The sequence below is a fragment of the Hyla sarda genome, unplaced genomic scaffold, assembly GCF_029499605.1.
Source record: "Hyla sarda isolate aHylSar1 unplaced genomic scaffold, aHylSar1.hap1 scaffold_932, whole genome shotgun sequence".
In the NCBI taxonomy this organism is placed as follows: Eukaryota; Metazoa; Chordata; class Amphibia; order Anura; family Hylidae; genus Hyla; species Hyla sarda.
Window position 1 is genome coordinate 72,110 of NW_026610962.1, and position 23,263 is coordinate 95,372.

The 23,263-nt window shown below is 41.8% G+C and overlaps 2 non-coding genes and 2 pseudogenes across 2 annotated transcripts; all 4 read right to left on the bottom strand.

The window, feature by feature from the left end:
• Positions 1 to 814: 814 nt before the first annotated feature.
• LOC130350047 (U2 spliceosomal RNA) lies at positions 815 to 1,019 on the bottom strand (annotated as a pseudogene).
• Positions 1,020 to 8,214: 7,195 nt separating this feature from the next.
• Positions 8,215 to 8,419, bottom strand: LOC130350049 (U2 spliceosomal RNA; annotated as a pseudogene).
• A 7,182-nt stretch (positions 8,420 to 15,601) lies between these two features.
• On the bottom strand, positions 15,602 to 15,798 carry LOC130350043 (U2 spliceosomal RNA). The gene has a single exon (XR_008887249.1). It is a non-coding gene; the product is annotated as a U2 spliceosomal RNA (small nuclear RNA).
• A 7,213-nt stretch (positions 15,799 to 23,011) lies between these two features.
• LOC130350027 (U2 spliceosomal RNA) lies at positions 23,012 to 23,202 on the bottom strand. The gene has a single exon (XR_008887236.1). It is a non-coding gene; the product is annotated as a U2 spliceosomal RNA (small nuclear RNA).
• Positions 23,203 to 23,263: the final 61 nt, after the last annotated feature.

Consider the following 23,263-nt stretch of genomic DNA (forward strand, 5'->3'; position numbering starts at 1 on the left):
GCGACAGACAAGTCGCATCGGCTGAAAGTAGGCCAGAATGTCAGTCCATGTTGGAGCAGGTTTAGATACAGTCTAAAGTATAGATCTCAAAGTCTGTGCACAGAATTTAGCAAGGGCCTCGCACCTTCTGATGCATCAGGTAGGTGCACAATAGCATAGCCTAACCCTCTGTACTTTGGTCTATATTGATGCGGGACATAGACAGCCAGATGATGACCAATCCATTAGTGCAATGGATGGCTGGAAGCATTTGTCTTTGCCTTTGCAATACCACAGAAGCAATGCATGGTCAATGTACAGCAATGACACACCTGTGTGAACAGCCAGGAGACCCCCCCCCCCCCCCCCCCCATGTTATGTTACATAGTTACATAGTTAGTACGGTCGAAAAAAGACATATGTCCATCAAGTTCAACCAGGGAATTAAGGGGTAGGGGTGTGGCGCGATATTGGGGAAGGGATGAGATTTTATATTTCTTCATAAGCATTAATCTTATTTTGTCAATTAGGAACATTCAGCACCCACCCGCTATCAAGGCAGCTGCCTATCATGTCATGCCCTACCTGCACAGGTGTGCTGGCTACTCAAATGATCCAATTAAGGAGGCCATTTAGTCAGCAGCAGCAGAAGTCCTGTGCCTGGACGCTCCAACAGCGGCCAGACACAAGCAGAAGCAGAAGCAGCAGAAGCAGCAGCAGCACCACCTTTTGTTTTTTGGCTGCAGCAGCAGCAAGGCCCACAGGGCTGGCTAGCTGGCTAGCCAGCAAGCAGGTAGCAATGAAAGTAGGAATCTTTCTTTTTAACCCTGTAAGGGGGTGGTGCACTGTACCCGAAGATACTGCCATATCGGGTCAATGCATAGGGCGACGGAAGCAAGCTTCGAAATCGGCCCCCGTTCTCAAAAATCCATTTAATATATGGTCCCCAGATAGGGGACGTATCAGATATTAAACTGATAAGAACAGATTTTTTTTTTTTTTTTTTTTTTTCCTCAGTTACAGACTATTGTTCAAGCGATCATCAGGTCACCTACCAAAACTCATCACTTCTAAACAAAGTCTGAAAAAACATCATGCGGAAAAATATCTCAATAAGAAAACTATAAGAGAAGCACAAATTCAAAACCTTGATCAGGATACTTACAACTTTCTCCATTCCTTGTATCTCCAAATCTTTTCAGCCTCTTCCTCTCCCATTCTCTTCTTGTCAAATAGAAAAATAATAAACAACCTTCCAAAAAAAAGTCTCTTCAACTCCCTTGGAGAAATACACACATTTTTAAAAACAAGCAGGTTTCTAGAATCCCATAAAACTTCTTTAAAAACAGAAAATACAATCCAGCTTTCACGTGTGTCCTCTCTCCTGCTAAAATCCTGACCAATAAAAATCTTCTCAAAATTAAAATCAACATATCCCGTGATTGCAGAAAAAAACCTCTGTAGAAGCATAAAAAATTCTCTTGCATAAAAACAGTTCCAAAATAAGTGCACTGTATCCTCCCTGCCTCCACAACCCTCTCTTGGACATTTCTCGCTCACTCTTATTCCTCGTCCATTCAGGAAAGCTCTGGTTGGGAGGCAGCCATGAAAAGTCATCCAGTTTACATCTCTCTGTCTATTCGATAATCCTCTAACATTAAAAAGATTCCAGATCTTCACAGACTGAGCAGTAGTGCAGAATGGTACTTCATATAATCTCTCATTTTTTCTTATTTCATTTTCAATTTTCTTTTTCTCAGGTTTTCCCAGGGAACTCAAACCAAATTGATCACTGAAAGACCTGAGAACCACATAGAAGGTAGGTATAACTTGCGCTATTGGTCTCCTCAGATCCTTCTCACACCAGCCCCATTTGGAAAACAACCATCCTGCCAAATACCTGCTCATGTCTGCCACCCAATTATTGCACTGAGACACTTTATAAATTAAAAGAAAGTAATGAGTCTTTAAAAACAGATTAATATCCGGGAAATTATATCCGCCTTTCTTCACGCTCTTCATCACTTCCTCCCTCTTCATCTTTTCCATCTTTGAACCCCAGAAAAAAATAAACAACTTCCTTGTCATCCTTCTGGTCCATAATTTGCCGGGTGGGAAAACCATTGCAGTATATAATAGTAGTGGCAAAATTACTGCCTTTAAAATCAGAACTTTACCTTTAAGGGACAAGTTTCTCAATTTCCAAAAAGATAATTTCTTCTCTATCTTCTCCTCCAACTTCTGATAACTTTTCCCTCCTTTTAGATTTTTTTCAAAAACAACCCCTAACACTTCAATATCTTCCTTCTCATCCACGCCATCCACCACCACTTTTCCTTGCTTTCCAAAATTACTCAATTGGCACTTCCCCCAATTGACTTTCATACCAGCAATACAACAAAAAATCTTTACATGCAAATTCACTCTATTAAGATCAGCTTGGGAAGTGCAAGTAAAAACCACATCATCCATGTAACTTAAAACCTTCAAATTCCTTCCATTACTTCCCGGGATAAAAACACCACTCACACATTTGTCCTTCTGTACATTTTTGAGCAAGGCCTCAATGACACAAATGAATAAAATTGGGGAGAGTGGGCATCCCTGTCGTACTCCTGATAAAATATTAAAACCCGGCCCCACATGTCCATTGACTAAAATCTGACTTGTTGCCCCATAATAAAAACTTTTAATCACAAACAGTAGCTTCTCAGGAATACCCATATGCTTTAAAACCATAAACAAAAAATCATGAGCAACTCTGTCATAAGCTTTTTCAAAATCAATGGATTCCACAAAAAGTGCATTCTTATTAAAATTACTATAATAAATAGAGTCTCTTAAAACTAATAAATTATCAGTTATTCTCCTATTTGGCACTGCACAAACTTGGTATTCTCCAACAAGGTGCTCAACTATGTCACTCATCCTGTTCGCCACAATCTTTGCAATGATCTTATAATCTGTATTCAATAATGTGATCGGCCTCCAGTTTTTCAAATCTCTTTCATCACCTTTCTTATGTATCAAGGTAATAACTCCTTTCTTCATAGACTCCGCTAAAATACCTGAGTTAAAAACATATTGCACCACCCGTGTAAAATCTTGCTTTAAAATATGCCAAAAAACTGAATAAAACTCAAAGGGGAGGCCATCACAGCCCGGTGTCTTCCCTTTCGCTGTCTTGTCCAGAGCCTGCTTGATCTCCCCTTCACAAACTTCCTCAATTAAAAATGCACTTTTTCCTTCAGGGACATTATTCTCTAAAATATTACAATAATCATTCATCTCCGTCTCACTGGCTCTGCTCTTATTACTAAAAAGTGTTTCATAAAATCTGCCAATCTCCTTCACCATCTCATCACCAACAACTTCCCCTGTAGGAGTTAAAACAGACTTAAAAACACCCCTAGCATTAAAACATTTTTTAAAGAAATATCTTGTACATTGTTCATTTTCCTCCAAATGTTGAACTTTGGATTTAAAAACAATATTTCTACCTCTTTCCAACAACCTGTTCTTCATCTCAATTTTCACCTTCTCAATTTCCTCCTCCACCTCCACACCAACATGTTTAAACTTAAAGAGAGTTTCTAAACGTGAGATAAGCCTTTCATAACCCCTCCTCTTTTCTTGTGCCCTCCTTATGCAAATGAACTTAAAATACTTAGCAAACTCACTTTTTGCCCAATCCCACCAAGCTAAAACATTACTAAAAACAGATTGTTTAGAAGTACAAGATAAAAAAAAATCTTTAAAACCGGACATTACTTCTTCATCTTCTAATAGACTTACATTTAATTTCCAGAGCCCTCTACCAAAATGAAAGGACTCTGCAATACTTATTTCTGCCGACACCATCTTATGATCTGAGAAAGTTGACATCATTTGATTGCACCGGACCACCTTAATCCCCTCAGAGACAAGAATGTAATCAATCCGGGATTTACAGCGGCCACTATCTGATATATAGGTGTATCTTTCATCAGTGCTAACCATCAGTCCAACATCAGAATAATGTAAGTCTTGAATAATTTGGTTTAAAACATTTGAAGTAATATCAGTTCTAACCTTAGCAGAGCTCTCACGATCATTGACGGATCTAATGCAGTTAAAATCACCAACAATAATAGTACCATCACGACCAGGAATAAAAAGTTTAAGAGACTCTAAAAATAACACACGTGCCTGTTTTTCTGCTGGCGCATATACATTAAAAACTCTCATTCTCTGGCCTAAAAACTGAAAATTTAAAACCATACAACGACCTGGTACTAAAACTTGGCAATTTAAAACTTTAATGTCCCTGTTACACAATAAAATCCCCACACCTTCATTTTTATTCTCTGTGCATGTAGACCAAAAAGACTGCCCTCTCTTCCATTCATCTACATAAGGTGCAGACTTAATTGCACACTCCTGTAAACAAAATATATCTCCCTTCACATTCTCCAAAAAATCAAAAACTGCTGCTCTTCTGATGGTTGTTCCTATACTCCGAACATTAAGAGTAGCCACAACCAATGCCATTAAAAAGGAAAGAAGGCAATCCATTTTCTTAACATCCATTTTAACTAGAAGTTAGTATTCTGACCTTCAACCTTCCTTAGCAGCATCCCATAGCAATCAGGCGACCCCACTTGAGAGTCCCTGTCCATCATTTTCTCACCTCCATACACAGGATCCGTCTGATCCCCTGACCAACTCCCTTTCTTACACCTTTTACTTTTACCTTGAAAGCCTCCATTTGCATCTTCATCTTCATCTTCCCCCTCCTCCTCCTCCTTCTCCTCCTCTTCAGATGTTACATTCTCCTCCCCACTAATCACCCTCTGCCCAGGTGTTAGGGATCTCTCACTCTCATTCTCCTGAAACTCCATCCCCTCCTCCTCCCCCACCACTGGGTTTGGGCATTCAAAATCCTCAATTGTTTCTTCACATGGGGGAACCTCCCTACACACAGTCTCCACACTCTCCACCACTTTCTCTTTTTTCCCTTTACGTGCTTTCTTCTTACTGACCTCAGTAAACTCTTCACCAACACCAGTCTCCTCACAATGCACACCAGTGGAGTCACCCTCCTCCCCTTTTCCAGATTTTTCCTGAGTATTCATGTGCTGCACTGTCACACCTGCTGCACTCCCTTTTACAGAGTTCTCGTCAATCACCTGAGTCACCTCAGCATTCACACCAAAAACACGTGGAAATGGCCTTTCTCCTCTTTCCTCTCTTCTATTTCCTGCTGCGTCAGCATAGCTCATTTTCTTTCTATACCATAAACTGCATCCTCTAGCCAAATGCTCCTCACTACCACAGATATCACACGTTTTCTTCTCAGTACATTCACCCGAGTTGTGACCTGATTTCCCACAATTCCTGCAGCATACTCCTTGCTCAGGGCAAGACTCCTGTACATGTCCATAAGCGTGACAACGTCTACAGTACTGCAACTGTCCTTCATAAAAACAAAAACCTCTTTCTCCTCCAATAGAAAATACCTGTGGTATACTCTTCCTTCCCTCTTCCATTCCTTCGTCCTTTTTAAATTTTACAACAAATTTCCTTTTACAATTAAAGTACCCATGTCTGTTCTTGAGTCTTCCAAGAAATTTAACTTCATCACAATATCGGTACAAAAAATTGGTCACCATCTCATCCGAAACCTTCGGGTTGTACATATGGACTATAACAACCTTAGACATATTCATGAATAATGGCTCCACTTTCACCTTACTCATTATAGCTGGCTCATTCCTCCTCTTCATCACTTCTAAGTCCATGTAGACCCTCTGGCAAACCTCAGAATCATAAAAGGTTATATCGTAAATCCCTTGCCTAGGGAAGTCTTGCATAGCGATTACATGCCATACCTGAAGGTACTGGAGCTTGCGAAGAATCTCCAGCACAACTTGATCCAATCCAATCGTCCCCCGGTGTTCGCCAGGAACGTAAATCCGCACCGTATCCTCGAGTCCTCGAGTCCTCTCTCCGCTCATTTTTGCAGGTTAAGATACCCACTATCGCAACCCAGTAACAATCCAGGGCCCCCCCGCAAAAGAGGGCCCCGATCACCACCCCTTCCGACTCCTACCCTGCCCGGTAAACCGCACAGGATCTTAGCCAAAAGGCCGAGAAGCGATAACCGTGAAAGGGGCGGGCCCAACAAGGTGCCCTTCATGGGCACTATCACTGCTTGCTGTCAGGGAGACTGCCAGACAATTTTCCATGCACACTCTGGGCTGGGGGGCAGTCAACCACCAGTACACACAGCAGAACCTAAACCCATACCATTATTGCTAAGCAGCAAGACAGGGGCCCATTGCACTCCCACGGGGCCTTTTTAAATGCAATCCATAACCCGGACTTGCCAGGAACCCTTCTTACTCCTCCTACTTGCATGTGACACTGGGCTTAGGATCTGCATAGGAAACACACACACAAGCACACACCTACCTTTGTTGCCTGCAGATGCCTCCTTGGCTGTCCCCAAACGGTATCAAACCAACACCCACGGGAAGCTGTAAGCATAGAGGACATGCCTGCACCCCATTGGACTTACCTGTGTGGGTTAAACCCGGGTTATTTGACAACCTATGGCGGTGATGGTTCTGCTCAGGCAGAGCAGTGCTGATGCTCCTCATAAAGCTGTCGCTGCTGTGAAGGTTCTAGGTGACATCACAAATCCCTATGGTTACATACACAACAAAGCTGGGTTGTTGTTGTTTACACTCTGCAAGGCCTGTGGAAGTGAGTGACATCATAGCACTGTAGTTCTGAGGGTTCTAGATGGATGCAACAATCTCCTGTTGCTTCTATGAAGGCCATAATAGACGACATCACCAAACAGCTCCATAGTCACATACACAGCAAAGGAGAGATGTTGTTTACACCTAGTGATGTCAGTGGTATTGAGTGACATCACAGCACAGTGCTAAGGCTCCTGGGCCTGGACACAGCAGCGGCTGCAATATCTCAACGGAGAATACGTTTATATATATGTGTGTGTGTGCGCGTGTATATATATATATATATATATATATATATATATATATATTTCTCCGCTGAAATCACTTTTAAACCCATTTCCACCTTTTTTTCCCTTCTCTTCCTCTTACTTTTTTTTCACGTTTTTTTACGTTTTTCTCCTTTTCGCCTCTTTTCTGGGCGTATTATTCTTCTTTTTCTTCTTTTTTTTCGTCTAATGCATACCCCATCAGTGCAGCAATGCTTATTCAATACCGCCAGCAGATGGAGACACTGGGGGATAATTTTCTAAGGATTTATACTGATTTTTCCTGTCTGAATTTGTCGCACAGAAAGTTGCAGGCCAAATATGTGTGACATTTCTGCGACTTTAGCTTCTAGAGCATTTTTACAACATTATATACATAGGTGCTGAATACATAAAAAGCGACTGTTCAGCGACAGACAAGTCGCATCGGCTGAAAGTAGGCCAGAATGTCAGTCCATGTTGGAGCAGGTTTAGATACAGTCTAAAGTATAGATCTCAAAGTCTGTGCACAGAATTTAGCAAGGGCCTCGCACCTTCTGATGCATCAGGTAGGTGCACAATAGCATAGCCTAACCCTCTGTACTTTGGTCTATATTGATGCGGGACATAGACAGCCAGATGATGACCAATCCATTAGTGCAATGGATGGCTGGAAGCATTTGTCTTTGCCTTTGCAATACCACAGAAGCAATGCATGGTCAATGTACAGCAATGACACACCTGTGTGAACAGCCAGGAGACCCCCCCCCCCCCCCCCCCCATGTTATGTTACATAGTTACATAGTTAGTACGGTCGAAAAAAGACATATGTCCATCAAGTTCAACCAGGGAATTAAGGGGTAGGGGTGTGGCGCGATATTGGGGAAGGGATGAGATTTTATATTTCTTCATAAGCATTAATCTTATTTTGTCAATTAGGAACATTCAGCACCCACCCGCTATCAAGGCAGCTGCCTATCATGTCATGCCCTACCTGCACAGGTGTGCTGGCTACTCAAATGATCCAATTAAGGAGGCCATTTAGTCAGCAGCAGCAGAAGTCCTGTGCCTGGACGCTCCAACAGCGGCCAGACACAAGCAGAAGCAGAAGCAGCAGAAGCAGCAGCAGCACCACCTTTTGTTTTTTGGCTGCAGCAGCAGCAAGGCCCACAGGGCTGGCTAGCTGGCTAGCCAGCAAGCAGGTAGCAATGAAAGTAGGAATCTTTCTTTTTAACCCTGTAAGGGGGTGGTGCACTGTACCCGAAGATACTGCCATATCGGGTCAATGCATAGGGCGACGGAAGCAAGCTTCGAAATCGGCCCCCGTTCTCAAAAATCCATTTAATATATGGTCCCCAGATAGGGGACGTATCAGATATTAAACTGATAAGAACAGATTTTTTTTTTTTTTTTTTTTTTTCCTCAGTTACAGACTATTGTTCAAGCGATCATCAGGTCACCTACCAAAACTCATCACTTCTAAACAAAGTCTGAAAAAACATCATGCGGAAAAATATCTCAATAAGAAAACTATAAGAGAAGCACAAATTCAAAACCTTGATCAGGATACTTACAACTTTCTCCATTCCTTGTATCTCCAAATCTTTTCAGCCTCTTCCTCTCCCATTCTCTTCTTGTCAAATAGAAAAATAATAAACAACCTTCCAAAAAAAAGTCTCTTCAACTCCCTTGGAGAAATACACACATTTTTAAAAACAAGCAGGTTTCTAGAATCCCATAAAACTTCTTTAAAAACAGAAAATACAATCCAGCTTTCACGTGTGTCCTCTCTCCTGCTAAAATCCTGACCAATAAAAATCTTCTCAAAATTAAAATCAACATATCCCGTGATTGCAGAAAAAAACCTCTGTAGAAGCATAAAAAATTCTCTTGCATAAAAACAGTTCCAAAATAAGTGCACTGTATCCTCCCTGCCTCCACAACCCTCTCTTGGACATTTCTCGCTCACTCTTATTCCTCGTCCATTCAGGAAAGCTCTGGTTGGGAGGCAGCCATGAAAAGTCATCCAGTTTACATCTCTCTGTCTATTCGATAATCCTCTAACATTAAAAAGATTCCAGATCTTCACAGACTGAGCAGTAGTGCAGAATGGTACTTCATATAATCTCTCATTTTTTCTTATTTCATTTTCAATTTTCTTTTTCTCAGGTTTTCCCAGGGAACTCAAACCAAATTGATCACTGAAAGACCTGAGAACCACATAGAAGGTAGGTATAACTTGCGCTATTGGTCTCCTCAGATCCTTCTCACACCAGCCCCATTTGGAAAACAACCATCCTGCCAAATACCTGCTCATGTCTGCCACCCAATTATTGCACTGAGACACTTTATAAATTAAAAGAAAGTAATGAGTCTTTAAAAACAGATTAATATCCGGGAAATTATATCCGCCTTTCTTCACGCTCTTCATCACTTCCTCCCTCTTCATCTTTTCCATCTTTGAACCCCAGAAAAAAATAAACAACTTCCTTGTCATCCTTCTGGTCCATAATTTGCCGGGTGGGAAAACCATTGCAGTATATAATAGTAGTGGCAAAATTACTGCCTTTAAAATCAGAACTTTACCTTTAAGGGACAAGTTTCTCAATTTCCAAAAAGATAATTTCTTCTCTATCTTCTCCTCCAACTTCTCATAACTTTTCCCTCCTTTTAGATTTTTTTCAAAAACAACCCCTAACACTTCAATATCTTCCTTCTCATCCACGCCATCCACCACCACTTTTCCTTGCTTTCCAAAATTACTCAATTGGCACTTCCCCCAATTGACTTTCATACCAGCAATACAACAAAAAATCTTTACATGCAAATTCACTCTATTAAGATCAGCTTGGGAAGTGCAAGTAAAAACCACATCATCCATGTAACTTAAAACCTTCAAATTCCTTCCATTACTTCCCGGGATAAAAACACCACTCACACATTTGTCCTTCTGTACATTTTTGAGCAAGGCCTCAATGACACAAATGAATAAAATTGGGGAGAGTGGGCATCCCTGTCGTACTCCTGATAAAATATTAAAACCCGGCCCCACATGTCCATTGACTAAAATCTGACTTGTTGCCCCATAATAAAAACTTTTAATCACAAACAGTAGCTTCTCAGGAATACCCATATGCTTTAAAACCATAAACATAAAATCATGAGCAACTCTGTCATAAGCTTTTTCAAAATCAATGGATTCCACAAAAAGTGCATTCTTATTAAAATTACTATAATAAATAGAGTCTCTTAAAACTAATAAATTATCAGTTATTCTCCTATTTGGCACTGCACAAACTTGGTATTCTCCAACAAGGTGCTCAACTATGTCACTCATCCTGTTCGCCACAATCTTTGCAATGATCTTATAATCTGTATTCAATAATGTGATCGGCCTCCAGTTTTTCAAATCTCTTTCATCACCTTTCTTATGTATCAAGGTAATAACTCCTTTCTTCATAGACTCCGCTAAAATACCTGAGTTAAAAACATATTGCACCACCCGTGTAAAATCTTGCTTTAAAATATGCCAAAAAACTGAATAAAACTCAAAGGGGAGGCCATCACAGCCCGGTGTCTTCCCTTTCGCTGTCTTGTCCAGAGCCTGCTTGATCTCCCCTTCACAAACTTCCTCAATTAAAAATGCACTTTTTCCTTCAGGGACATTATTCTCTAAAATATTACAATAATCATTCATCTCCGTCTCACTGGCTCTGCTCTTATTACTAAAAAGTGTTTCATAAAATCTGCCAATCTCCTTCACCATCTCATCACCAACAACTTCCCCTGTAGGAGTTAAAACAGACTTAAAAACACCCCTAGCATTAAAACATTTTTTAAAGAAATATCTTGTACATTGTTCATTTTCCTCCAAATGTTGAACTTTGGATTTAAAAACAATATTTCTACCTCTTTCCAACAACCTGTTCTTCATCTCAATTTTCACCTTCTCAATTTCCTCCTCCACCTCCACACCAACATGTTTAAACTTAAAGAGAGTTTCTAAACGTGAGATAAGCCTTTCATAACCCCTCCTCTTTTCTTGTGCCCTCCTTATGCAAATGAACTTAAAATACTTAGCAAACTCACTTTTTGCCCAATCCCACCAAGCTAAAACATTACTAAAAACAGATTGTTTAGAAGTACAAGATAAAAAAAAATCTTTAAAACCGGACATTACTTCTTCATCTTCTAATAGACTTACATTTAATTTCCAGAGCCCTCTACCAAAATGAAAGGACTCTGCAATACTTATTTCTGCCGACACCATCTTATGATCTGAGAAAGTTGACATCATTTGATTGCACCGGACCACCTTAATCCCCTCAGAGACAAGAATGTAATCAATCCGGGATTTACAGCGGCCACTATCTGATATATAGGTGTATCTTTCATCAGTGCTAACCATCAGTCCCACATCAGAATAATGTAAGTCTTGTATAATTTGGTTTAAAACATTTGAAGTAATATCAGTTCTAACCTTAGCAGAGCTCTCACGATCATTGACGGATCTAATGCAGTTAAAATCACCAACAATAATAGTACCATCACGACCAGGAATAAAAAGTTTAAGAGACTCTAAAAATAACACACGTGCCTGTTTTTCTGCTGGCGCATATACATTAAAAACTCTCATTCTCTGGCCTAAAAACTCAAAATTTAAAACCATACAACGACCTGGTACTAAAACTTGGCAATTTAAAACTTTAATGTCCCTGTTACACAATAAAATCCCCACACCTTCATTTTTATTCTCTGTGCATGTAGACCAAAAAGACTGCCCTCTCTTCCATTCATCTACATAAGGTGCAGACTTAATTGCACACTCCTGTAAACAAAATATATCTCCCTTCACATTCTCCAAAAAATCAAAAACTGCTGCTCTTCTGATGGTTGTTCCTATACTCCGAACATTAAGAGTAGCCACAACCAATGCCATTAAAAAGGAAAGAAGGCAATCCATTTTCTTAACATCCATTTTAACTAGAAGTTAGTATTCTGACCTTCAACCTTCCTTAGCAGCATCCCATAGCAATCAGGCGACCCCACTTGAGAGTCCCTGTCCATCATTTTCTCACCTCCATACACAGGATCCGTCTGATCCCCTGACCAACTCCCTTTCTTACACCTTTTACTTTTACCTTGAAAGCCTCCATTTGCATCTTCATCTTCATCTTCCCCCTCCTCCTCCTCCTTCTCCTCCTCTTCAGATGTTACATTCTCCTCCCCACTAATCACCCTCTGCCCAGGTGTTAGGGATCTCTCACTCTCATTCTCCTGAAACTCCATCCCCTCCTCCTCCCCCACCACTGGGTTTGGGCATTCAAAATCCTCAATTGTTTCTTCACATGGGGGAACCTCCCTACACACAGTCTCCACACTCTCCACCACTTTCTCTTTTTTCCCTTTACGTGCTTTCTTCTTACTGACCTCAGTAAACTCTTCACCAACACCAGTCTCCTCACAATGCACACCAGTGGAGTCACCCTCCTCCCCTTTTCCAGATTTTTCCTGAGTATTCATGTGCTGCACTGTCACACCTGCTGCACTCCCTTTTACAGAGTTCTCGTCAATCACCTGAGTCACCTCAGCATTCACACCAAAAACACGTGGAAATGGCCTTTCACCTCTTTCCTCTCTTCTATTTCCTGCTGCGTCAGCATAGCTCATTTTCTTTCTATACCATAAGCTGCATCCTCTAGCCAAATGCTCCTCACTACCACAGATATCACACGTTTTCTTCTCAGTACATTCACCCGAGTTGTGACCTGATTTCCCACAATTCCTGCAGCATACTCCTTGCTCAGGGCAAGACTCCTGTACATGTCCATAAGCGTGACAACGTCTACAGTACTGCAACTGTCCTTCATAAAAACAAAAACCTCTTTCTCCTCCAATAGAAAATACCTGTGGTATACTCTTCCTTCCCTCTTCCATTCCTTCGTCCTTTTTAAATTTTACAACAAATTTCCTTTTACAATTAAAGTACCCATGTCTGTTCTTGAGTCTTCCAAGAAATTTAACTTCATCACAATATCGGTACAAAAAATTGGTCACCATCTCATCCGAAACCTTCGGGTTGTACATATGGACTATAACAACCTTAGACATATTCATGAATAATGGCTCCACTTTCACCTTACTCATTATAGCTGGCTCATTCCTCCTCTTCATCACTTCTAAGTCCATGTAGACCCTCTGGCAAACCTCAGAATCATAAAAGGTTATATCGTAAATCCCTTGCCTAGGGAAGTCTTGCATAGCGATTACATGCCATACCTGAAGGTACTGGAGCTTGCGAAGAATCTCCAGCACAACTTGATCCAATCCAATCGTCCCCCGGTGTTCGCCAGGAACGTAAATCCGCACCGTATCCTCGAGTCCTCGAGTCCTCTCTCCGCTCATTTTTGCAGGTTAAGATACCCACTATCGCAACCCAGTAACAATCCAGGGCCCCCCGCAAAAGAGGGCCCCGATCACCACCCCTTCCGACTCCTACCCTGCCCGGTAAACCGCACAGGATCGAAGCCAAAAGGCCGAGAAGCGATAACCGTGAAAGGGGCGGGCCCAACAAGGTGCCCTTCATGGGCACTATCACTGCTTGCTGTCAGGGAGGCTGCCAGACAATTTTCCATGCACACTCTGGGCTGGGGGGCAGTCAACCACCAGTACACACAGCAGAACCTAAACCCATACCATTATTGCTAAGCAGCAAGACAGGGGCCCATTGCACTCCCACGGGGCCTTTTTAAATGCAATCCATAACCCGGATTTGCCAGGAACCCTTCTTACTCCTCCTACTTGCATGTGACACTGGGCTTAGGATCTGCATAGGAAACACACACACAAGCACACACCTACCTTTGTTGCCTGCAGATGCCTCCTTGGCTGTCCCCAAACGGTATCAAACCAACACCCACGGGAAGCTGTAAGCATAGAGGACATGCCTGCACCCCATTGGACTTACCTGTGTGGGTTAAACCCGGGTTATTTGACAACCTATGGCGGTGATGGTTCTGCTCAGGCAGAGCAGTGCTGATGCTCCTCATAAAGCTGTCGCTGCTGTGAAGGTTCTAGGTGACATCACAAATCCCTATGGTTACATACACAACAAAGCTGGGTTGTTGTTGTTTACACTCTGCAAGGCCTGTGGAAGTGAGTGACATCATAGCACTGTAGTTCTGAGGGTTCTAGATGGATGCAACAATCTCCTGTTGCTTCTATGAAGGCCATAATAGACGAGATCACCAAACAGCTCCATAGTCACATACACAGCAAAGGAGAGATGTTGTTTACACCTAGTGATGTCAGTGGTATTGAGTGACATCACAGCACAGTGCTAAGGCTCCTGGGCCTGGACACAGCAGCGGCTGCAATATCTCAACGGAGAATACGTTTATATATATGTGTGTGTGTGCGCGTATATATATATATATATATATATATATATATATATTTCTCCGCCGAAATCACTTTTAAACCCATTTCCACCTTTTTTTCCCTTCTCTTCCTCTTACTTTTTTTTCACGTTTTTTTACGTTTTTCTCCTTTTCGCCTCTTTTCTGGGCGTATTATTCTTCTTTTTCTTCTTTTTTTTCGTCTAATGCATACCCCATCAGTGCAGCAATGCTTATTCAATACCGCCAGCAGATGGAGACACTGGGGGATAATTTTCTAAGGATTTATACTGATTTTTCCTGTCTGAATTTGTCGCACAGAAAGTTGCAGGCCAAATATGTGTGACATTTCTGCGACTTTAGCTTCTAGAGCATTTTTACAACATTATACATAGGTGCTGAATACATAAAAAGCGACTGTTCAGCGACAGACAAGTCGCATCGGCTGAAAGTAGGCCAGAATGTCAGTCCATGTTGGAGCAGGTTTAGATACAGTCTAAAGTATAGATCTCAAAGTCTGTGCACAGAATTTAGCAAGGGCCTCGCACCTTCTGATGCATCAGGTAGGTGCACAATAGCATAGCCTAACCCTCTGTACTTTGGTCTATATTGATGCGGGACATAGACAGCCAGCTGATGACCAATCCATTAGTGCAATGGATGGCTGGAAGCATTTGTCTTTGCCTTTGCAATACCACAGAAGCAATGCATGGTCAATGTACAGCAATGACACACCTGTGTGAACAGCCAGGAGACCCCCCCCCCCCCCCCATGTTATGTTACATAGTTACATAGTTAGTACGGTCGAAAAAAGACATATGTCCATCAAGTTCAACCAGGGAATTAAGGGGTAGGGGTGTGGCGCGATATTGGGGAAGGGATGAGATTTTATATTTCTTCATAAGCATTAATCTTATTTTGTCAATTAGGAACATTCAGCACCCACCCGCTATCAAGGCAGCTGCCTATCATGTCATGCCCTACCTGCACAGGTGTGCTGGCTACTCAAATGATCCAATTAAGGAGGCCATTTAGTCAGCAGCAGCAGAAGTCCTGTGCCTGGACGCTCCAACAGCGGCCAGACACAAGCAGAAGCAGAAGCAGCAGAAGCAGCAGCAGCACCACCTTTTGTTTTTTGGCTGCAGCAGCAGCAAGGCCAACAGGGCTGGCTAGCTGGCTAGCCAGCAAGCAGGTAGCAATGAAAGTAGGAATCTTTCTTTTTAACCCTGTAAGGGGGTGGTGCACTGTACCCGAAGATACTGCCATATCGGGTCAATGCATAGGGCGACGGAAGCAAGCTTCGAAATCGGCCCCCGTTCTCAAAAATCCATTTAATATATGGTCCCCAGATAGGGGACGTATCAGATATTAAACTGATAAGAACAGATTTTTTTTTTTTTTTCCTCAGTTACAGACTATTGTTCAAGCGATCATCAGGTCACCTACCAAAACTCATCACTTCTAAACAAAGTCTGAAAAAACATCATGCGGAAAAATATCTCAATAAGAAAACTATAAGAGAAGCACAAATTCAAAACCTTGATCAGGATACTTACAACTTTCTCCATTCCTTGTATCTCCAAATCTTTTCAGCCTCTTCCTCTCCCATTCTCTTCTTGTCAAATAGAAAAATAATAAACAACCTTCCAAAAAAAAGTCTCTTCAACTCCCTTGGAGAAATACACACATTTTTAAAAACAAGCAGGTTTCTAGAATCCCATAAAACTTCTTTAAAAACAGAAAATACAATCCAGCTTTCACGTGTGTCCTCTCTCCTGCTAAAATCCTGACCAATAAAAATCTTCTCAAAATTAAAATCAACATATCCCGTGATTGCAGAAAAAAACCTCTGTAGAAGCATAAAAAATTCTCTTGCATAAAAACAGTTCCAAAATAAGTGCACTGTATCCTCCCTGCCTCCACAACCCTCTCTTGGACATTTCTCGCTCACTCTTATTCCTCGTCCATTCAGGAAAGCTCTGGTTGGGAGGCAGCCATGAAAAGTCATCCAGTTTACATCTCTCTGTCTATTGGATAATCCTCTAACATTAAAAAGATTCCAGATCTTCACAGACTGAGCAGTAGTGCAGAATGGTACTTCATATAATCTCTCATTTTTTCTTATTTCATTTTCAATTTTCTTTTTCTCAGGTTTTCCCAGGGAACTCAAACCAAATTGATCACTGAAAGATCTGAGAACCACATAGAAGGTAGGTATAACTTGCGCTATTGGTCTCCTCAGATCCTTCTCACACCAGCCCCATTTGGAAAACAACCATCCTGCCAAATACCTGCTCATGTCTGCCACCCAATTATTGCACTGAGACACTTTATAAATTAAAAGAAAGTAATGAGTCTTTAAAAACAGATTAATATCCGGGAAATTATATCCGCCTTTCTTCACGCTCTTCATCACTTCCTCCCTCTTCATCTTTTCCATCTTTGAACCCCAGAAAAAAATAAACAACTTCCTTGTCATCCTTCTGGTCCATAATTTGCCGGGTGGGAAAACCATTGCAGTATATAATAGTAGTGGCAAAATTACTGCCTTTAAAATCAGAACTTTACCTTTAAGGGACAAGTTTCTCAATTTCCAAAAAGATAATTTCTTCTCTATCTTCTCCTCCAACTTCTAATAACTTTTCCCTCCTTTTAGATTTTTTTCAAAAACAACCCCTAACACTTCAATATCTTCCTTCTCATCCACGCCATCCACCACCACTTTTCCTTGCTTTCCAAAATTACTCAATTGGCACTTCCCCCAATTGACTTTCATACCAGCAATACAACAAAAAATCTTTACATGCAAATTCACTCTATTAAGATCAGCTTGGGAAGTGCAAGTAAAAACCACATCATCCATGTAACTTAAAACCTTCAAATTCCTTCCATTACTTCCCGGGATAAAAACACCACTCACACATTTGTCCTTCTGTACATTTTTGAGCAAGGCCTCAATGACACAAATGAATAAAATTGGGGAGAGTGGGCATCCCTGTCGTACTCCTGATAAAATATTAAAACCCGGCCCCACATGTCCATTGACTAAAATCTGACTTGTTGCCCCATAATAAAAACTTTTAATCACAAACAGTAGCTTCTCAGGAATACCCATATGCTTTAAAACCATAAACAAAAAATCATGAGCAACTCTGTCATAAGCTTTTTCAAAATCAATGGATTCCACAAAAAGTGCATTCTTATTAAAATTACTATAATAAATAGAGTCTCTTAAAACTAATAAATTATCAGTTATTCTCCTATTTGGCACTGCACAAACTTGGTATTCTCCAACAAGGTGCTCAACTATGTCACTCATCCTGTTCGCCACAATCTTTGCAATGATCTTATAATCTGTATTCAATAATGTGATCGGCCTCCAGTTTTTCAAATCTCTTTCATCACCTTTCTTATGTATCAAGGTAATAACTCCTTTCTTCATAGACTCCGCTAAAATACCTGAGTTAAAAACATATTGCACCACCCGTGTAAAATCTTGCTTTAAAATATGCCAAAAAACTGAATAAAACTCAAAGGGGAGGCCATCACAGCCCGGTGTCTTCCCTTTCGCTGTCTTGTCCAGAGCCTGCTTGATCTCCCCTTCACAAACTTCCTCAATTAAAAATGCACTTTTTCCTTCAGGGACATTATTCTCTAAAATATTACAATAATCATTCATCTCCGTCTCACTGGCTCTGCTCTTATTACTAAAAAGTGTTTCATAAAATCTGCCAATCTCCTTCACCATCTCATCACCAACAACTTCCCCTGAAGGAGTTAAAACAGACTTAAAAACACCCCTAGCATTAAAACATTTTTTAAAGAAATATCTTGTACATTGTTCATTTTCCTCCAAATGTTGAACTTTGGATTTAAAAACAATATTTCTACCTCTTTCCAACAACCTGTTCTTCATCTCAATTTTCACCTTCTCAATTTCCTCCTCCACCTCCACACCAACATGTTTAAACTTAAAGAGAGTTTCTAAACGTGAGATAAGCCTTTCATAACCCCTCCTCTTTTCTTGTGCCCTCCTTATGCAAATGAACTTAAAATACTTAGCAAACTCACTTTTTGCCCAATCCCACCAAGCTAAAACATTACTAAAAACAGATTGTTTAGAAGTACAAGATAAAAAAAAATCTTTAAAACCGGCCATTACTTCTTCATCTTCTAATAGACTTACATTTAATTTCCAGAGCCCTCTACCAAAATGAAAGGACTCTGCAATACTTATTTCTGCCGACACCATCTTATGATCTGAGAAAGTTGACATCATTTGATTGCACCGGACCACCTTAATCCCCTCAGAGACAAGAATGTAATCAATCCGGGATTTACAGCGGCCACTATCTGATATATAGGTGTATCTTTCATCAGTGCTAACCATCAGTCCAACATCAGAATAATGTAAGTCTTGAATAATTTGGTTTAAAACATTTGAAGTAATATCAGTTCTAACCTTAGCAGAGCTCTCACGATCATTGACGGATCTAATGCAGTTAAAATCACCAACAATAATAGTACCATCACGACCAGGAATAAAAAGTTTAAGAGACTCTAAAAATAACACACGTGCCTGTTTTTCTGCTGGCGCATATACATTAAAAACTCTCATTCTCTGGCCTAAAAACTGAAAATTTAAAACCATACAACGACCTGGTACTAAAACTTGGCAATTTAAAACTTTAATGTCCCTGTTACACAATAAAATCCCCACACCTTCATTTTTATTCTCTGTGCATGTAGACCAAAAAGACTGCCCTCTCTTCCATTCATCTACATAAGGTGCAGACTTAATTGCACACTCCTGTAAACAAAATATATCTCCCTTCACATTCTCCAAAAAATCAAAAACTGCTGCTCTTCTGATGGTTGTTCCTATACTCCGAACATTAAGAGTAGCCACAACCAATGCCATTAAAAAGGAAAGAAGGCAATCCATTTTCTTAACATCCATTTTAACTAGAAGTTAGTATTCTGACCTTCAACCTTCCTTAGCAGCATCCCATAGCAATCAGGCGACCCCACTTGAGAGTCCCTGTCCATCATTTTCTCACCTCCATACACAGGATCCGTCTGATCCCCTGACCAACTCCCTTTCTTACACCTTTTACTTTTACCTTGAAAGCCTCCATTTGCATCTTCATCTTCATCTTCCCCCTCCTCCTCCTCCTTCTCCTCCTCTTCAGATGTTACATTCTCCTCCCCACTAATCACCCTCTGCCCAGGTGTTAGGGATCTCTCACTCTCATTCTCCTGAAACTCCATCCCCTCCTCCTCCCCCACCACTGGGTTTGGGCATTCAAAATCCTCAATTGTTTCTTCACATGGGGGAACCTCCCTACACACAGTCTCCACACTCTCCACCACTTTCTCTTTTTTCCCTTTACGTGCTTTCTTCTTACTGACCTCAGTAAACTCTTCACCAACACCAGTCTCCTCACAATGCACACCAGTGGAGTCACCCTCCTCCCCTTTTCCAGATTTTTCCTGAGTATTCATGTGCTGCACTGTCACACCTGCTGCACTCCCTTTTACAGAGTTCTCGTCAATCACCTGAGTCACCTCAGCATTCACACCAAAAACACGTGGAAATGGCCTTTCTCCTCTTTCCTCTCTTCTATTTCCTGCTGCGTCAGCATAGCTCATTTTCTTTCTATACCATAAACTGCATCCTCTAGCCAAATGCTCCTCACTACCACAGATATCACACGTTTTCTTCTCAGTACATTCACCCGAGTTGTGACCTGATTTCCCACAATTCCTGCAGCATACTCCTTGCTCAGGGCAAGACTCCTGTACATGTCCATAAGCGTGACAACGTCTACAGTACTGCAACTGTCCTTCATAAAAACAAAAACCTCTTTCTCCTCCAATAGAAAATACCTGTGGTATACTCTTCCTTCCCTCTTCCATTCCTTCGTCCTTTTTAAATTTTACAACAAATTTCCTTTTACAATTAAAGTACCCATGTCTGTTCTTGAGTCTTCCAAGAAATTTAACTTCATCACAATATCGGTACAAAAAATTGGTCACCATCTCATCCGAAACCTTCGGGTTGTACATATGGACTATAACAACCTTAGACATATTCATGAATAATGGCTCCACTTTCACCTTACTCATTATAGCTGGCTCATTCCTCCTCTTCATCACTTCTAAGTCCATGTAGACCCTCTGGCAAACCTCAGAATCATAAAAGGTTATATCGTAAATCCCTTGCCTAGGGAAGTCTTGCATAGCGATTACATGCCATACCTGAAGGTACTGGAGCTTGCGAAGAATCTCCAGCACAACTTGATCCAATCCAATCGTCCCCCGGTGTTCGCCAGGAACGTAAATCCGCACCGTATCCTCGAGTCCTCGAGTCCTCTCTCCGCTCATTTTTGCAGGTTAAGATACCCACTATCGCAACCCAGTAACAATCCAGGGCCCCCCGCAAAAGAGGGCCCCGATCACCACCCCTTCCGACTCCTACCCTGCCCGGTAAACCGCACAGGATCGAAGCCAAAAGGCCGAGAAGCGATAACCGTGAAAGGGGCGGGCCCAACAAGGTGCCCTTCATGGGCACTATCACTGCTTGCTGTCAGGGAGACTGCCAGACAATTTTCCATGCACACTCTGGGCTGGGGGGCAGTCAACCACCAGTACACACAGCAGAACCTAAACCCATACCATTATTGCTAAGCAGCAAGACAGGGGCCCATTGCACTCCCACGGGGCCTTTTTAAATGCAATCCATAACCCGGACTTGCCAGGAACCCTTCTTACTCCTCCTACTTGCATGTGACACTGGGCTTAGGATCTGCATAGGAAACACACACACAAGCACACACCTACCTTTGTTGCCTGCAGATGCCTCCTTGGCTGTCCCCAAACGGTATCAAACCAACACCCACGGGAAGCTGTAAGCATAGAGGACATGCCTGCACCCCATTGGACTTACCTGTGTGGGTTAAACCCGGGTTATTTGACAACCTATGGCGGTGATGGTTCTGCTCAGGCAGAGCAGTGCTGATGCTCCTCATAAAGCTGTCGCTGCTGTGAAGGTTCTAGGTGACATCACAAATCCCTATGGTTACATACACAACAAAGCTGGGTTGTTGTTGTTTACACTCTGCAAGGCCTGTGGAAGTGAGTGACATCATAGCACTGTAGTTCTGAGGGTTCTAGATGGATGCAACAATCTCCTGTTGCTTCTATGAAGGCCATAATAGACGACATCACCAAACAGCTCCATAGTCACATACACAGCAAAGGAGAGATGTTGTTTACACCTAGTGATGTCAGTGGTATTGAGTGACATCACAGCACAGTGCTAAGGCTCCTGGGCCTGGACACAGCAGCGGCTGCAATATCTCAACGGAGAATACGTTTATATATATGTGTGTGTGTGCGCGTATATATATATATATATATATATATATATATATATATATATATATATTTCTCCGCTGAAATCACTTTTAAACCCATTTCCACCTTTTTTTCCCTTCTCTTCCTCTTACTTTTTTTTCACGTTTTTTTACGTTTTTCTCCTTTTCGCCTCTTTTCTGGGCGTATTATTCTTCTTTTTCTTCTTTTTTTTCGTCTAATGCATACCCCATCAGTGCAGCAATGCTTATTCAATACCGCCAGCAGATGGAGACACTGGGGGATAATTTTCTAAGGATTTATACTGATTTTTCCTGTCTGAATTTGTCGCACAGAAAGTTGCAGGCCAAATATGTGTGACATTTCTGCGACTTTAGCTTCTAGAGCATTTTTACAACATTATACATAGGTGCTGAATACATAAAAAGCGACTGTTCAGCGACAGACAAGTCGCATCGGCTGAAAGTAGGCCAGAATGTCAGTCCATGTTGGAGCAGGTTTAGATACAGTCTAAAGTATAGATCTCAAAGTCTGTGCACAGAATTTAGCAAGGGCCTCGCACCTTCTGATGCATCAGGTAGGTGCACAATAGCATAGCCTAACCCTCTGTACTTTGGTCTATATTGATGCGGGACATAGACAGCCAGCTGATGACCAATCCATTAGTGCAATGGATGGCTGGAAGCATTTGTCTTTGCCTTTGCAATACCACAGAAGCAATGCATGGTCAATGTACAGCAATGACACACCTGTGTGAACAGCCAGGAGACCCCCCCCCCCCCCCCCCCCATGTTATGTTACATAGTTACATAGTTAGTACGGTCGAAAAAAGACATATGTCCATCAAGTTCAACCAGGGAATTAAGGGGTAGGGGTGTGGCGCGATATTGGGGAAGGGATGAGATTTTATATTTCTTCATAAGCATTAATCTTATTTTGTCAATTAGGAACATTCAGCACCCACCCGCTATCAAGGCAGCTGCCTATCATGTCATGCCCTACCTGCACAGGTGTGCTGGCTACTCAAATGATCCAATTAAGGAGGCCATTTAGTCAGCAGCAGCAGAAGTCCTGTGCCTGGACGCTCCAACAGCGGCCAGACACAAGCAGAAGCAGAAGCAGAAGCAGCAGAAGCAGCAGAAGCAGCAGCAGCACCACCTTTTGTTTTTTGGCTGCAGCAGCAGCAAGGCCCACAGGGCTGGCTAGCTGGCTAGCCAGCAAGCAGGTAGCAATGAAAGTAGGAATCTTTCTTTTTAACCCTGTAAGGGGGTGGTGCACTGTACCCGAAGATACTGCCATATCGGGTCAATGCATAGGGCGACGGAAGCAAGCTTCGAAATCGGCCCCCGTTCTCAAAAATCCATTTAATATATGGTCCCCAGATAGGGGACGTATCAGATATTAAACTGATAAGAACAGATACTACACTTGATCTTAGCCAAAAGGCCGAGAAGCGATAACCGTGAAAGGGGCGGGCCCAACAAGGTGCCCTTCATGGGCACTATCACTGCTTGCTGTC